Source organism: Molossus molossus, unplaced genomic scaffold, assembly GCF_014108415.1.
Source record: "Molossus molossus isolate mMolMol1 unplaced genomic scaffold, mMolMol1.p scaffold_m16_p_12, whole genome shotgun sequence".
In the NCBI taxonomy this organism is placed as follows: Eukaryota; Metazoa; Chordata; class Mammalia; order Chiroptera; family Molossidae; genus Molossus; species Molossus molossus.
This window is the reverse complement of record NW_023425347.1, coordinates 21,043,903-21,062,468: the sequence shown is the minus strand read 5'-3', so window position 1 is coordinate 21,062,468 and position 18,566 is coordinate 21,043,903. Positions and strand designations below refer to the sequence as shown.

The 18,566-nt window shown below is 45.1% G+C and overlaps 1 non-coding gene across 1 annotated transcript; it reads right to left on the bottom strand.

The window, feature by feature from the left end:
• Positions 1–14,995: 14,995 nt before the first annotated feature.
• LOC118627443 lies at positions 14,996–15,151 on the bottom strand. The gene has a single exon (XR_004959183.1). It is a non-coding gene; the product is annotated as a U1 spliceosomal RNA (small nuclear RNA).
• Positions 15,152–18,566: the final 3,415 nt, after the last annotated feature.

Sequence of the window (18,566 nt, the reverse complement as noted above, 5' to 3'; positions counted from 1 at the left end):
TATAGAAAACAATATGGTGCTACCTCAAAAAATTAAAAATTGAACTGCCATTTGACCCACTGATCCCACTTCTAGGAATATACCCTAAAAAACCTGAAACACCAATCAGAAAGAATATATGTACCCCCATGTTCATAGCAGCAGCACTATTTACAATAGCTAAGATCTGGAAACAGCCCAAGTGTCCATCAGTAGACGAATAGACAAAAAAAGCAGTGGTACATATACATAATGGAGTACTATGCAGCTGTAAGAAAGAAAGATCTCTTATCCTTTGAGACGACATGGGGGGACCTGGAAAGTATTATCCTAAGCGAAACAAGCCAAGCAGAAAAAGATGAATACCACATGATCTCACTTATATGTTGAATATAATGAACATAACAGTCTGAGGAATAGGGTAGACCCAGAGGGTACAGACTGACAACCCTCAGAAGAAGGGGTGGTGGGGGGAGGGAAGAGATAAACCACAGAACTTATATGTATGTACGCATAGCCAATGGACATGAACAACAAAGCCGGGGATGGGGTGAAGGGGATGGCGAGAAGAGTGTCAATGGGGTAAAAAAGGAGAAACTTCTGTAACAAAAATAAAATAAAAGAATAAAAGAATCTATAGACACTTAAAAAAATAAAAAATAAAATAAAATATCTTGCCAAATTAATAACTGAAGAAAAATATTACCATGCTATTTTATTTTACATTGTCTCAATCTCTAGTAATGCTTGCACCATTTTTTTTCTGTTGAAATACATCTCAGAAGTGGATTGAGCAATTGATTCTAAATGCAGAGCTAAATGGGAAGCCCAGATTTCAAGATTATTGACTTTCCATGGGTTAGCCAGCTTGTCAACCATCTTCCAGAGCTGTTTTATTGAAGATAATTCTAGAGGAGCATTTGAGATCTTGCTCCTTGGCATATGTTGTCAGTTAGGCTCAAATAAACTTACGAAGGTCTTTTTTTAAAAAGACAATTCTAATCCTGGTACTCAGGGGTGGTCCCTTTTCTTTCACTGGGTATAAATCTACTGTTGCCAAAGTAGGTCTTCCCTTGGGTTTTACTGTTTCAAAGACATGGTGAGCATGGTGAGCAGCCACTCTGAGACTAAGAGGAAACTACTCAGAACTTGGAGGACTGTTTCTTCTGGGAATTCCAGCTAGACAAAGTTCAATGTTATCTTTATTCATTTAGTGGCACAGGTCATCCAGGACCACCAGTTCTAACTCAGACTACATAGCCTGATCCAGGGCCACAACCACACTTGCCAGGTCTGAGAGATGTCCACTGTATCTCTCAGGAAAGGCTAAGTTCTGCTAAGGTAACAAACACTCCCAAATTTTAGTGACTTAACACAACATTTATATATATATATATGCTTACATCATTGTCTATGTAGTCTCAGTATAGGGGGTCACCCTTATCATGGGACCCAGGCTAATAGAACCTCACCCTCTGGAACATGGCCAGTCACTAACATGGCAAATCATGCACTCACTCCTAAAGGCTTTTACCCAGAAGTGGCAAATGTTACTTCATTAGCCAAAGCAAATCCTATAGTTCTACTTAACTCCAAGGAGGAGGAAGGTGCAATTCTACCATGTTCCCTGAAGGAAGCAAACCAGAAATATTGGAAATAGCATTAATGACTACTATGAAAGTAGTGAGTGGAGAGAGAACTTCAGATTTCAGCAGTCTCCAGAGTCAAGTTGGGAAATTTTCTAAAGGGACTGTGCATGTTTTCCATGGTCCTTGTGAGCCTACAAGCTCCTTAAGGACAAAATCCCATCTTACTCAACATTGGATCCCCAGCACCTGGCATATCTCTTGGCACATGGCAATTGCTCAGCAAATATTTATTAAAATGGGACTTCCGGTCAAGATGGCGGCGTAGGTAAACATGGTATCGCGTCCTCCCACAACCACATCAAAGTTACAACTAAACTACAGAACAACCATCATTCAGAACCGCTTGAAATCAAGCTGAATGAAAGTCCTACAACTACGGAATTAAAGCAGCAGCCACATCCAGACTGGTAGGAGGGGCAGAGGCGGACGGGCTGGTCCCTCACCCACGTGTGGTGGATAAAAATCAGGAGGACACCTCGGCTAGGAAGGTCCTCCCTGAGGACTGAGGGGTCCTTGTCCCATACCAGGTGCTCAACTCAGAGTTCAAGTGCCAGGAAGAGAATCCCTGTAACTTCTGGCTGGAAAAACCAGTGGGAACTCAGGCTCAGGGAAGCCGATGTGGCTGGAGCCCCAGACAGCTCCTTAAAGGGCCTGCGCACGGACTTAACAGACTCACTCCCTCTAAGCTTGGAGGGGAGGCAGCTTGAGGGGCACTAGAGACATACAGGGAAGAACTGAGCTGTTTGGCACTGGAGCGAGGGCTGGAGAAGGGGCTTTCTTTGGGACAAACGTGCTGTCAAACCTTTGTTCCTTTGGTGAGCACTTCCCTTGGGCGGCAGACAGTCGCCATATCTGGGACTCCAGCAACCTGGCTCACACTGGTAGCCCCGCCCTGGTGATTCCCTGAGGCCCTGCCCCACCCCACCCAACTTTCAGGCCCACCCAAGCTGTTGCCATTTGCTTAACCATAGGATTGGCCTGTCTTGGATCCTGCTTCAGGTTTTTCTAAATTCTTTCAAACAAGCAGCATCTGGTCTCAGCTAGCCCCATACCGCTCGTTAATTAATACACAGAAACAAACACAGGGAGGCAGCCAAAATGAGGAGACAAAGAAACAGGTCCCAAATGAGAGAACAGAACAAAACCCCAAGAAAAGAACTAAGCAAAATGGAGATAAGCAACCTAACAGATGCTGAGTTCAAAATACTGCTTATAAGGATGCTCAATGAACTTAGTGAGGGCCTCAAGAGCATAAAAAAAGGACCAGTCAGAAATGATGGATGCACAGTCAGAAATGAAGGAGGCATTAACTGAAATAAAGAATAATTTACACAGATTCAATAGTAGAGTATGTAAATCCAAGAAGCAAACCATTGATTTGGAATATAAGGAAGCAAAAAACACCCAATCAGAACAGCAAAAAGAAAAAAGAATCTAAAAAAATGAGGATAGCGTAAGGAGCCTCTGGGACAACTTCAAGCGTGCCAACATTCGCATCTTCAGGGTGCCAGAAGGAGAAGAGCGAGAACAAGAAATCAAAAACCTGCTTGAAACAATAATGGCAGAAAACTTTCCTAACTTGGTGAAGGAAACAGACATACAAGTCCAGGAAGCACAGAGTGTCCCAAACAAGATGAACCCCAAGAGGCCCACACCAAGACACATCATCATCAGAATGCAAAAGCTTCAAGACAAAGAGAGAATCTTAAAAGCAGCGAGAGAAAAGCAGTTAGTTACCTACAAGGGAGTTCCCATAAGGCTGTCAGCTGATTTCTCAAAAAAAACTTTGCAGGCCAGAAGGGAGTGGCAAGAAATATTCAGAGTGATGAAAAGCAAGAACCTACAACCAAGATTACTCTATCCTGCAAAGCTGTCATTTAGAATTGATGGCCATAGAAAGAGTTTCCCAGACAAGAAAAAGTTAAAGGAGTTCATCACCACCAAACCGTTATTATATGAAATGATGAAGGGTCTGTTTGAAGAAAAAGATAAAATATATGAACAAACAAAATGGCAATGAATACATATCTATCAACAATGGAATCTATAAACAAAATGAACAGGTAGAACAGAAACATTCTCATAGATACAGAGAACATTTTGTTGGTTGCCAGATGAGAGGGGGTTTGGGGGAATGGGTGAAAAAGGTGAAGGGATTGAGAAGTACAAATTCATTGCTAGACTGACAAACCTCAAAGGGAAAGGAGCTGGGGGGTGGGAAAAAATAAACCAAAGAACTTATATGCATAACCAATGGACACAGACAATAATGTGTGAAAAGGCAGGAGGGGGGCAGGAGTGGGGAGGAGGGGGTCAATGGGGGAAAAATGAGGAACATCTGTAATACATTCTAAATTTAACAATAAAGATTTAAAATATATATATTTATTGAAATGGAGAATGAGCCCTGGCCGGTTTGGCTCAGCGGTTAGAGCGTCCGCCTGCGGTCCGGAGAGACCGGGGTTCGGTTCCCGCTAAGGGCATGTACCTCGGTTTCAGTTTGTCCCCGGCCCTGGTTGGTCGTGCGGGTGGCAGCCACTCGATGTGTCCCTCTCTCTCTCTTCCTCTCTCTCCTTCCCACACTGTCTGTACAAAAAATGGAAAAATGTCCTCAGATGAGGACTAAAAAAAAAAAAAAGAAAGAAATGGAGAATGAGATAGGGAATACCATCCCTGGAACAGGTACTGCAGACTGAAGAGCTAGAAAATGTGGCTACTTGCTTGGAGCACTTCAAGTCACCCACCACATGAAAAAAGGCGCAATAACAAGTCCATGCAACATAACTAGGATATGTGAGTGAAATGGTGGGTAGCTGCTAGAATGGAAGGACATCAGCCCACTATTCTCATTATCATACACTCATACCCAAACAACTTTGATTCACACACACCCTAGCATATCTGAATTTGCTTATGTACCAGCTTAAGTTCCAATAATCACATAACACTATGTGTGTGTACTTATAAACATGCACACACATACATCCAACACCAGTTGATTATAAATGTTTTGTTCATTCTCTAAGAAGCTTGGTAATAATCACCACCACCTTGAAGAAAGCAAGAATAAAAACACTGAGAGCCCTGCCTGGTTTGGCTCAGCAGTTAGAGCGTTGGCCCACAGACCAGAGTCCAGGGATTGGATCCTGCTTAGGGCACTTACCTCGGCTGTCTTTCGTCCCCAGCCCTGGTTGGGGCTGTGTGGGTGGCAGCCAATCTATGTGTCTCTCTCACACCGATGTTTCTCTCTCTCTCTCCTTCCATCTCTCCCTCCTGTTCTATCTGAAGATAAATGTAAAAATATCCTTGGTTGAGGTTAAAAAGAAAAAAACAAAAAACAGTGAGAATCCTCTATGATTTCACTCTTCATAGGCAAGAGGACAAAATAAATCCATTGTTTAAGTTTTATCTTGTTAATATTTTAAACTAAACCAATAACAGGTGTTGTGTCAGTAAAGATATTTTTGTTGCAAATCCCCGTATCAAACTGAAGGAGAAACAAATAGAAGAAACTAACCCTAAAAATCAGAGTAACTCCTGAAAGCCCAAGAAAGGCAAAAACCAAGGGAAGTCACAGAAGGCTTGACTCCAAAAACGATCCATTTCTATGTGTCTGTTTCAAGATTCAGATTCAAAGAGTATCTGATCAGCCAAGGTCGGATGATATGTCTCCACTTTTATGTTGGGTGGAACGAGGAGGCGGGAAATGAGGGGAGACACGCAGGACATACAGATCACACAACTGAAGGCCAGGCAGTTGTCCAAAGAGATGGACACGAATTAGAACAAGAGTAACAGATGTTTACGATGTATACTTATAATTTTTTAAATAGAAAAGTAGTATACAGGAAAATAAATAAATTCACCTATATTCCCACCACAGTTCATATTTTGGTATATAGCCTTCCGGACATTTCTCTAGTCATATGTATTTTTCCTTGCACAAGTTGAGTCATTGTATATATCTTACATTGTAATTTGCTCCTTTTCACTTAAAGTACCTTTTGAAAATTCTATATAAATAGCCACAGGATTGAAATTTAATTCAGGGTAAGGAGACTCAAATGAATTATAATTTTAAAAAAAATAGTGACCAGTAGACTAATTAATCAATATTAGAGTAAGAATTTTGGAGTCATGTTTCTAGACCTATAGTTCTATCCATGAACAACTACTACTGTATATCTGAATTTCCCTCTCTCTTGTATGTCTGTCTACCTACATACATCTACCCATCATCTACCTAGCTACCTAATTTACCAGTCAGGATGGGCTAAGTTATGCTCTAGTAACAAACAACCCTGTAATTTCCTTGGCTGAATAATTGCATTTTTCACATATCCAGTATAGTTTGGGGAGACTCTTTTCATTTAGGCACTTGGAACCAGGAAAATCAAAACTCCATTTCAATCCACCAGGGGCACAGAATATGACAAAGCACAACCTAGTTCTCAGAGCTTCGGCCCGGAAGAGATACTTCTTTTTCCTTCCACTCACAGTTCATTGGCCAAAGCACGTCCCGTGGCCAAGATAGCTCCAGAGCGGCAATCCTGCTGGGTGGCCCTCCCATGTCCACAGGAGGATTACAATGTTTGTGAGTGGCAAGTGGAAAAGATGACATTTTATTTGTATGCATGTACAAACAATTTAGTAGTAGAAATTGGGTTGGAACAGAGAATAAATCCTTGATTTGCAAATCCTTTAAGAGGATCAAATGGTTTAACCATTTCCATTTCTATCTCAAACTATATTTTGCCCTCCCCTAATCCTCTATTCATATAATATCACCCAAACCAGAAAATAAGCCTGTGCTGGTAAGACACAGAAGACAATTTTGTGATATCACAAAAATCCCAGTGTTATTCATTCTACATGATCTAAAACAAAATATGAATAGTTTTTATTATTTCAACTGCTTTAAAAATTACTCCTGAGGAATTGAATATTACTTTTAGAGCATGATCTTCAGAGAGTCTGACAGAAACTATTCTGAAAATAATACCAATATGTAGCTTTGAAACTAGTTTATTTTAAGTGTTGCCTACTGAATATATTAACTGGATAAATGTTACAGGTATTTTTTAAAAGTAACATATTATATAGACTATAAGGAAATACTTCTGTAGCCACTATATGGTGTGTTTTAGTTATATCAATCTGTTAGACTTATTGACTGGTCCGGAGAGACCTTGGGGAAGAGAAAGATGGAACGGGTTATCATCAGAGGACACCTGAGCCAAGAACACGTTGGGTACCACTGGAACCAAAGTATATAAGGAGGAAGCTGAGCTAGAAGCAAAGGTAGCTGACTAAGTCCTACTGGAAGCTACAGATTTCAGACAGACAGTTTCCCGGAATGACCAGTATGAGACTAGACACAAATGCTCATGTATATCCAACCTCATCAACTCACTGGTAAATGTTCATCTGGCATGGGAAGAGAGGCAAGGGACAAATGACAGGCCCCAGAAACAGTCTGCAACTCTCAGAAAGGGAGCCAATGGAAGGCACAGCAGAGGACGTCCTGAGGCCCCGGGAAAGGCATGATGGGACCTGGGCAAGGAAGGACTTCTGCATGTGGGACAGCGAGGAAGGATGTTTCCTGGGAAACAGTCAGAGAGACTTCCTGAAGAATGGAAGTTCTGCAGAGGGAAACTCTCAGCGGGGCTAAGGGGCTGGAGTTTAGCTTTCTAGTCCTGTCTTCTAGTCCTGACCAGACAGGAAGGGTGAAAACATCCTGTGTTAAGTACACACTCTCTCGCCAGACCTCAACTACTTGGAGGGGAGAGGAGAAGATCTCCCAATCCTAAAAAATAGAGGGACAGGCTGAGGGAAGAGGTATAGACGAGGCCAAATGGGAGTCAGAAAAACACAGCCAGTTCTGCTCCTGTTCAGTTAGTCTATCCTCCTGTTGGAGTCCAGAGGTTTGGGGATATAAATGCAAGTTTTAATCAAGTCAGCAAGTATTTATTCAGTTCGATATAATAAGCAAAGTGGTTAAAAGCCATTATTATTTTTCAAATGCCTCAAATATATTGGAATTTTTTTTTAATTCTAATTACATGAGTAGTACATGCAAATTGTAGGAGTTTTTTGGAAAGCAAAGTGTAAAGAAAACAATTCTAAGTACCGATAATTTCATTGCCGATAATTTCATTTCAGTAGATGGCTACTGTTAATATTTGTTTTCTTTTCTTTTTCTTTTCTTAATTGATTTTAGAGAGAGAAAAACACTGACGTGAAGGAGATACATCTATCGGTTGCCTTCCATACACTCCCTGATTGGGGCTCGAACATGCAAACCTAGGTATGTGCCCTGACTGGGAATTGAACCCACAACCTTCCTTTGCAAGGTACGATGCTCCAACCAACTGAGCCACACTGGCCAAGGCCTGTTAATATATATTTCCTTCTTGTCTCTGTTTATGCAATTTTTAAAAATGATTTTAGAGAGAGAGAAAGAAACATCGATATAAGAGAGAAACATTGATCGGTTGCCTTCCAAATGCACCCCAACCAGGGATTGAACCTCAAACCTAGGTATGTGCCCTAACCAGAAATTGAACCTGCCACCTTTTGGTTTATGGGATGATGCTCTAAGCAATTGAGCCTGCCAGACAGGGCTATGCAATTTTTAACAAATTAGATTTTTAAAAATATTTTAGCCCTGGTCAGTGTGACTCAGTTGGTTGAGCGTCATCCAGTGCACTGAAGTGTTGCCAGTTTGATTCCTGGTCAGGGCACATGCCTGGGTTGCGGGCTCGATCCCCAGTGGGAGATGTGCAGGAAGGAGACAGCCAATCTCATATTGATGTTTCTCTCTCTCTAAAAATCAATAAAATCTTTTTTAAAAAATTTTTTTAGATTATATGTTGCATACAACATGAATTTTACACTTATCTTTTAAAATTAAAATATGAACTCTTGGCCCAGCCGGCATGGCCCAGTGGATTGAGCGTCCCATGGACTGAGAGGGTCCCGGTTGGATTTCCAGTCAGGGCATGTGCTCTGGTTTGGGCTCGATCCCCAGTAGGGGGCATGCAGGAGGCAGCCTATTGATGTTTCTCTCTCATGTCAATGTTTCTATTTCTCTCTCCCTTCCTCTGTCTAAAAATAATCAGTAAAAAATATTTGTTTTTACTATTGCCCTGACTGGTTTGGTGCAGTGGTTAGAGCTTCGGCCCGCAGACTGTAGGGTTGGGTTCAATTCCTGGTCAAGGGCACATACTTGGGTTGCAGGTACTGTCCTGCAGGAGGCAACCACATATCAGTGTCTCTCTCTCCCTCCCTCCTTCCCTTCCACTCTATCTAAAAATCAACAGAAAAATATCCTCAGGTGAGGATTAACAACAACGACAAAAATGCTACCACAGTTTTAATGACTTTACACTATCTTAGTGGTGCACTAACATTTATTTATTTTTCTGTTGTTAGTCATTCAGCTTATTTCTAGCATTTCATTATTATAACTGATACTGAAATGTATGTATATATGTATACTTGAACATAAAACTTTGTCCACATTTTGAATTATTCCATTAAGATAAATTCCTAGAAGTGAGATCACTGGGTCAAAAAACAAAATTTTTTTTTTTTTTCTCATCTTCACCCGAGGATATTTTTCCTTTTTTTGTTGTTGTTGTTGTTTTTGTTCAGATAGAGTGGAAGGGAGAGAGAGGAAGAGAGAGAGGAACATCAACATGAAAGGGACACATCAAGCAGCTGCCTCCCGCACAACCCAACCAGGGCCGGGGACAAACTGCAACCGAAATACGCGCCCTTAGCGGGAACCGAACCCGGGTCTCTCTGGACTGCAGGCCAACGCTCTAACCGCTGAGCCAAACTGGCCAGGGCATAAAGACAAAAGTATTGAGGCAGTTTTAAAACATGACCTCAGAATTCTTTGGCTCACCTCCTACAGAGACCTGGGGTCTATTTCCCTTCTCCTTGAATCTGGGCAGGTTTGTGACAACTTCAACCACAGGGTAAGCTGAACTGATGCTGTGTGATGTCCACATTTTGGTGGCTTGGAGCATTCACACTTGAGCCACCATATGAACAACCTGATTACCCCAAGGCCACCATGCTGTGAGGATGCTTGTCCACACAGAGGCCAGTGAGGCACTCCAGGGGACAGTCCTGGTCTTTGCATCACACCAGCCCAGGCACCAAACTTGTGAATGAACACACCTTCAGAAGATCCCAGCCCCCAGCCTTCACATCTTACCAGCGGAGGCCCCACATGTCATGGAACAGACAAGCATCTCCTGTGTTTGAATTCCTGATTCAGAGAATCTGTGACATTAATAAAATGGAGTTTTAAGCCAAGTGTCTGGGTAATTTTTCATGTAGCAATGGTAAACAGGAACAAACATGTATAAGGTTCTTGATAGATCCTGTCAAATTGTTTTCCAAGCAACTTATAGCGATTTGGGCCCCCATTTAGAGCGTATGAGAGCGCCCGCCTCACTGCACTTTATCCACACTGGCACGTTCCAGAGTTTACCATTTGTTTAATTTACAAAATTTTTATTATGGAAACAAATAGCCACAAAAATGAGAAAATAGTATATGAACAGAGGCCCATGCACCCATCACCCAGCTTCAATAATTCCCACTCATATTCCCTCTCTTCCCCTTCTTACTCCCATCTCCTCTTTCTATCAGCAGAGCTATTTTCTTTCTATATCATTCTTCTCAAATAAAAGTATATTTGGCCCTGGCCGGTTTGGCTCAGCAGTTAGAGCATTGGGCTGTGGTCCGGAGAGACTTGGGTTCAGTTCCTGCCAGGGGCACGTACCTCGGTTGCAGTTTGTCCCTGGTCCTGGTTGGGTCGTGTGGGTGGCAGCCACTCGATGTGTCCCTTTCACATCGATGTTTCTCTCTCTCTCTCTTCCTCTCCCTCCCTTCCACTCTGTCTGAACAAAAAATGTCCTCAGGTGAGGATTAAAAAAAAAAAAAAAAAGTATATTTGCTTCTCTTGGTCAATGAAGACCAAGACTTGCCAGAAATAGCTAGATTAAACAATAAACACCAATAACGTAAGAAAATAAGATATTAGTAACTACATAGAAAATATTTACAAAAAGCTAGAGACTATTTTAAACACATCACATAGAATAACTCATTTAAACTTCATAGGAACTCTAAAAGGTAGGTAAAATTCATTATCATCACCTCATTTTACAGATGAGGAAACAGAGGGCCAGGGTAAGTAACTTGTTCCAGTTGTCACAGCTAGTTGTGAGTGGTACAGACATTGACACCAAGCAGTCTGGCTCCAAAGCCCACGCTGATCATCACTCTACATCACTGCTCTTAAAGGAGACTGATTTCTGGGGAAGTTTGGAGCAAACCAGTTTGTAAGGCACACTGAAGTGATTCTCTGATCCATCATTACCCCTCAGTCACTGGGGAGATCATTGAAAGCTGGAGATCACCTATGGAGCCATTTTACCAGATGACTCAAGTAGAAGTATTGCTGGTTTATGTGTGGAGACTTGTAATGAAAAAAGCCAGGCCAGAAAAGAGGAAAATGTGTTATAGCCTACTAAGGTCAGGCTAATAAGACCCTACTATATATGGAGTAAGGTCTTACTCATATTAAAAGGGGGGGGGGGGATCCAACTTATGGATTAATATGGAGGAATGGAACTGCCTCTTAGCTAATTCCTAAGGAAATAATGAAAAAAAAAAAAAAAAAAAGCAAAAGCAAGTCTTAAAAATTCACCAGTAATAGTTAAATGAGGAAAGGACACACTCTACAACATAAACCTCAAAAAGGCAGTCCAGGCCCTGGCTGGTGAAGTTCAGTTGGTTGAGCATCGTCCCATGCACCAAGAGGTCCCTGGTTCCATTCCAAGTCAGGGTACATGCCAGGCATTCGGGCTCCATCCTGACTCCCAGTAGGGAGTGTGCAGGAGACAGCCAATCAATGTTTCCCTCTCATCTTTCTCTCTCATCAATGTTTCTATCTCCCTCTCCCTCTCCCTTTCTCTCTCTGTAAAATAGCAATAAAAACAATCAATGAATACATACTTAAAAAATAAAAAAAAAAGGTCCTGGACGGTTTGGCTCAGCAGTTAGAACATTGACCTGAGGTCCAGAGAGACCAGGGTTCAGTTCCCGCTAAGGGCATGTACCTCGGTTGTAGTTTGTCCCCAGCCCTGGTTGGGTTGTGCAGGTGGCAGTCACTGCAGTCACTCGATGTGTCCCTTTCACGTTGATCTCTCTCTCTCTCTCTCTCTCTCTCTCTCTATCTGAACAAAAAACAAAAAAATGTCCTCGGGTAAGGATAAAAAAAAAATTTAAAAGGCAGTCCAGGAAGGACACAAGATTTGGGAGCCAAGGTCAGTAGCATCTTGGTAGGACTGCCAGTCCCAACTCATCCTGTCATAAGTCATAAAATTCTCAGCATTCCCATCGATACTAAAATCTCTAAAGAGCCCTGGCCGGTTTGGTTCAGCAGTTAGAGTGCTGGCCCGCGGACCAGAGAGTCCTGGGTTCGGTTCCCGCTAAGGGCACGTACCTCAGTTCCTTGGCCCTGGTTGGGGTCGTATGGGTGGCAACCAGTTGATGTGTCTCTCTCACATGGATGCTTCTCTCTCTCTCTTCCTCCCTCTCCCCCTCCCACTCTATCTGAAGGTAAATGGAGAAATATCCTCGGGTGAGGATAAAAAAAAAAAAATTAAAATCTCTAAAGTGCCAATCTATGCAGTTATCCTTATTATCCATTCCTCCATATTAATCCAGAAGTTGGATTTCCTGTTTTCCAATTGCAGTAAATAATGGCTGCTGAGTGAAACAGTCACCTAGAAGCACACAGCTGGGAGAGCTGTAGGGGGTCTACTCTCTTAGTATGAGAAGGGATCCAAAGCCTGTGGAAATGGATGCACCAGGTGGAATCAAGTCTCAGACAGAAATAAGCAGAGCTGAGGGTTTCTAGTGATGAGTGCACACACCCTCAGCTAACCCCCTACCATACAGCAAACAGGCAGCAAACATCAAGCCTGCCAATTACACCACTTGGGGGAAAACAAACTGGTCCCAGATAAGGTGGGAAGGCAGTCACGAAGTCACCCACACTCCCTCAGAGCCAACAGGGAACTTGAGCAAGATGAAAAGAATCAGCCCTGGCAAGGAGGCACCGGTGTGCCCTCGGGGCTGGGGGCGGAGCGGGGTGGGGGGTTGGTGGTGGAAGGAACAGAGTCTAACAGAAGACAAACACACACCGCAGCCTGCAGGAAAATTTAACTCCAGGAAAAGAAAGAACTGCTCTTACCGGAGTGTCAAGGACAAGGCAGAACCTGGTGATCGGGACCTTCAGGAGAAGACTACCGTGAAGAGGAGGGATTAACGAGAAGAAGAGAATTCCCACAGGAGAGATCCTCTTAAGGCCTCACCTGGAAGGTCCCAGACCAGATTTCTCTGTTTGACTCAGGGGAGTTGTCGGGGGAATATGTTCTACAGAAAGTAGCCTCATGGGGTGATCTGATCAAAAAATTTTAACTGGACAGCTCTAGGTGGGTAGTCACGCCCCAGGCATATAGCTTTTTTACTGAAAGGTTTATCTTTGCCTTAAGCAAGCCCTGTCCATTGTTTCTGTGCATCTAGGTTAACACGCCTTTGAAAAAAGTGAAACCACCCTGGAGGAGCACATAATCTTGTTTGTTAACTATCCAATCCCCGCCTTGCTTTCTCCTACCTTCCTGTCATCTTCCCTACATTCCCTCCTTAATTCCAAATGCATAAAAGAAGCATTTGAAATCTTGCTTTCTGGCAACTGTCATCCATATTGTCTCAAATACGCCAATAAAAACAATCTATAGGTTTGGACATTTCTTGCATCCACAGAGTGAACCAGCTCCAGCTTTAGGACCCTCACTGAACCCTTCAGAAAGAAGACAGCTATTTGAGCACCGATGTGTTAGGTACCGGGCTCTTTTCCTGTATTAGCTCTTTTCATCCTCACAGCAACCCAAGGGGAAACTTTTGCCCTGGGCCACACAGCTAGGGAGGTGGCCTGGATCAGAGTCTATCCTCTTACCTATTCTAGTCCCTCCACTCTCCTTTTCTCAAAAAAGTTTCCTCTTCCTCCTGAGCTGGAGGAGCTCATATGATTTACCAGGTAAGCAGGAGGACTAACCAGACTGCCTAGCTTTGGAGAAATTAAGAGTTCTTTGATTCTCCTCCCCACTCCTATCCTCAAAGAGAAGCTGGGAAGGAGTAAGGCATCTGCCACGTGGTTACATTTTCTTTTGCTAACAAAGCTTATTTTACATGTAAATTACCAGTTGAAATTAATCTGATCTTTATTAAGTGTTCAGATCTTTCTCTTAGGTAAATGAAAATCCCTTCACCAACAGGTTTAGCTTCCCAGGCTGTAGACTACACCCCTACCTAAAACACCCACACAGGTACACACAGCTTGCAGCAGTCTCTTAACACAGACATCATTATGACTCACAAGTAAGCATGGCTGGAGAATAAAGCACTCAAACAGAAGTTACATAAGCAGGGATGGCATCCACTTTTACTAGAGCAGTGCTAACATGACATAATGGATTGGAGATTAAATGAACAGAAGGCAGGATAGACCATTTACTGCCATGAGGTCCTGAAGTGAAGGATCTGCCTTGTAATCGCCAGTTCACTGTGGGGAGTGTCATATTCTACCAATTAACAATAAGCTCAATGATAAGCCCAAATTTTGATTCCAGAATTTTGCCTGCAAAACAGTGACTCTAGATGCTTTCCCTGTGGACTCCGCATCTTGTGTTTTCAAGTTACTGGCCTTTTGTAACTTCCACATGTGAATGATGATGAATTTTGATAACTTCAAGAAAGTACCTAGATTGTTTCAAACACCTCAACTTCCACATGTGAATGATGATGAATTTTGATAACTTCAAGAAAGTACCTAGATTGTTTCAAACTCCTCAAATCAAGAAGAGGAACCAGCGCCTTGGCCAGATTGGCTCAGCGGTAAGAGCATCAGTCTACAGACTGAAGTGGTGTGTGTTCGATTCCCAGTCAAGGGCACGTACCTGGTTGCAGGTTCAATCCCGGCCCTGTTCGGAGGTTGTGGGGGAGGCAGCCAATCAATGTGTCTCTCTCACGTGGATGTTTCTCTCTTCCTCCCTTTCTTCCAGTCTATCTAAAAGATCAATAAAACATATCCTCAGGTAAGGATTAACAAAAAAAAAAAAAGAAAAAAGAAAAAAAAAAATAGGAAAGAGCGAGAAAGTCAGGAACCTCAGCTCAGGAGCTTGAGGGTCCATAAAATGCCTACAACAGGGCAGCAAAAGCATTTGGCCCAACTGTCATACTTGCCTCCCTATTTAGTCCCCTCTGTCTCCCCCCAACCCCACGGGGGAGGGCAAACGCAGTCCCACCACCACAAGTTATGCTCGAGTTTCCCACACTTGGGGAAATCGCGGTCAGCGCATCCAGAGAGCAATGGATAAGCCTCCCCCTGGGAAACGGCCTTCGTGATCATGGTACCTCCCCTGCCAGGTAAGCATAGCCCTTCTGTATGGCTGGCAGCTCTGAGGTGTCACATGACTTCGGGGAAAGAGATGGCCCCAGGAGAAATCGAAACCACCCAATACCTCCTCTCTTCGTTATGCAGAATCACCCACCCCTCGACCAATCAAGTACCTCCCCTCTTCCTTATGCAGAATCACCCACCCCCTCGACCAATCAAGTTTTTCCCCTCTTCCTTATGCAGAATCACCCACCCCCTCGACCAATCAAGTTTTTCCCCTCTTCCTTATGCAGAATCACCCACCCCTCGACCAATCAAGTACCTCCCCTCTTCCTTATGCAGAATCACCCACCCCTCGACCAATCAAGTACCTCCCCTCTTCCTTATGCAGAATCACCCACCCCTCGACCAATCAAGTACCTCCCCTCTTCCTTATGCAGAATCACCCACCCCCTCGACCAATCAAGTACCTCCCCTCTTCCTTATGCAGAATCACCCACCCCTCGACCAATCAAGTACCTCCCCTCTTCCTTATGCAGAATCACCCACCCCTCGACCAATCAAGTACCTCCCCTCTTCGTCCCTCAACCTCCCCTATAAAACTTTCCTGGCAGACTTAACAGCGTGACTTCCCTGGCCCAACCCCGGACCAGCGAACCTCCCCCAGCAGTGCTCCTGCCCGCTTTTGTGGTTCCATTTCTTCCTTCCTCGGTGAGGAACCGTACATTTGGTGCCAAAACCCGGGAGGAGCTTGAGCCCTCTGGGCAGCTCATCTCCCTCCCTCCTGAGGAAGGCCAGGGGCCACCGACCTCCTATCCAGTTCGGCTTACGGTGTGGTAGCCTCCCCTCCGCTCCGGGACCTCCTATCCTTTCGGGGTGCGTGGGGCTCCATTCTGAGTGAGTGGGGCTCCGCAGAGACACTCCGGACGCCCCCCACTCTTTCTGTCTGTCCAGTGACCAGAGATTGAGTTGCGGGGCACCAGTTCTCCTCTCTGATCACCCCGGGACTGAGGCTGACCATGGGCCATCAGGAGTCTCCACCGGACTCGGAGACACCTCTAGGGTGTCTCATACTAAACCTCTCAAAAATAGATCCCTCCCCAAAGAAGAAACTGGCCTTCTTCTCCCCCCGGGCTTGGCCACAATATCCACTAGACAGTCTATCTAGATGGCCTCCTGAGGGGACTTTCGATTTTAACATACTCACCGACTTAACAAAACTTTTGCCAAAGAAATGGGAGACGGTCGGAAGTCCCTTACGTTCAGGCCTGTGGTATTTGCGCCCGGTCCTAACCCGTGTGCCTCCTGCTCCACGGCTCAGGTCCTCCCAGCCAAGGACACCCCTCCAGACCCTCCGCTCCTGACCTCTCCTCCTTTGCTGACCCCCCAGAAGAACTTTCTCCACCCCCATCCTCACATTCCTTTCTGGTCATGCCCTCTTGCCCGATACCTCTTTTGGGCCGAGACATAACTCCACAGCCTTGGAGCTGCCATCCAACCGACATCTCACCTCCGGCCTCCTCATCTCCTCTTACCCCTCCTTGCCGGAGACTCTCCCTCCACCACTGACCTCTCTCTCTCTCACACCCCACCCATTCCCCCAGATATTGTCGACCCTCGGGTCTGGGGCACCTCTACTCTGACAGTAGCCACACACCATACTCCCATTCTTATCCGACTAGAGGAGCCCTCTCAGCACCCGTCAAGGCCGCAATTCCCTATTTTGGCTGCCCACCGCCAAGGCCTCAAGCCTATCATAACCCTTCTAAGTCAGGGTCTACTGATCCCCACCGACTCACCCTGCAACACCCCTATCCTTCCTGTTCGAAAACCCTCAGGGGCTTATCGCCTCATCCAGGACCTACGTTTAATAAACGAGGCGGTTGTTCCCCTCCATCCAGTACTCCCCAACCCTTACACCCTACTTTCACACATCCCACCGGATACCACTCACTTCACCATCCTAGACTCAAAGATGCTTTTTTTTACTGTCCCTCTCCACCCCGATTCCTACTTTTTATTTGCCTTTACCTGGCCCGACCCAGACACAACATAGCCCAGCAGCTCACCTGGACCGTCCTGCCCCAGGGATTTCGCGACAGCCCACACCTATTTGGGCAGGCCCTGGTGCGGGACCTCACTCCTGTTCGCTTGAGCCCAGTACTCTCCTCCAGTATGTCGATGACCTCCTCCTCTGCAGCCCCTCGCTTTCCACCTCAAGACAACATACCGCCACCCTTCTAAGGTTCCTGGGTCCCAGGGGATACCGAGTCTCCTCTACTAAGGCCCAGCTTCATACCAAGACTGTCACCTACTTGGGAGTTTCTCTAACCCCTATCACAAGGAGTCTTACCACAGACCGGACCCAGGCCCTCCGCAGCCCCCAGCCACCTGAGACAGATGAACAGATCTAATCCTTCCTTGGCCTGATGGGCTTTTTCAGACACTGGATACCTAGTTTTGCCTCCCTAGCCAAGCCTCTCTACACGGCAGCCAAGGAGACCCCTCCAGGACCCATCATCTCATCCAATACCAGAAAAAGGGCTTTCACCACCCTCTGAGACACCTTCATCTCTTCTTCTCCTCTCGTTCTGCCTGACCCCAGACGCCCCTTTCACCTTTTTACAGATGAAAAACAAGGAAATGCAGTAGGGGTCCTAACTCAGCCGATAGGGCCCAGCCACCTCCCAGTGGCACCTTTCCAGTTAGATACACTGTCCGGGAACGGCCACCCTGCCTTCGGGCGCTGGGCGCTGCAGCTGGGCTTACAAAGGAAGCAGCCACACTGACTCTGCCAGCCCATATCCGTCTCTCCCCACAAAGGCTCAATGATCTCTCACCGAAATCTCTCTCCCTCTTAGCTCCTTCCCGAATACAGGAATTCCACCTCCTCTTCCTAGAAAATCCTTCCATCACTCTCTCACCTTCCCCCCATCTCAACCCAGCCCCCTTGCTTCCGTTCCGGCCACGCTACCGGAACCTACCCATCCTGTCCAGGACGGACAGACTCTCTCAGCAGACCCGGGAGGGTCTGTCTGACTCACCTTTAGAAAACCCGGACCTTGTCCTTCTTGTAGATGGGAGTTCAGCACTGGGGCCCGATGGGTTGTGGTGGGCGGTCTACGTGGTAGTCACTGACTCCTCTACTCTAGAGGCCCAGCGCCTTCCAGATGGCACCACTCCCCAAAAGGCTCTTACCCGGGCACCATTCTAGCCCGGGGGAAACGGGTAACCATCTATACCGACTCTAAATATGCCTTTTTCATCACCCCTAGCCACTCTGCACTCTGGAGGGAATGGGGATTCCTCACTACCAAGGACTCCCCCGTTATCAATGGTACCCTCATCTGCATTGCAAAGGACATCAAACCTCACAGGATCCTGTTTCTCTAGGGAACCCTTGTGCAGACACAATAGCTCGGGGTCTCACCTCGGACACCTCTACACCCATC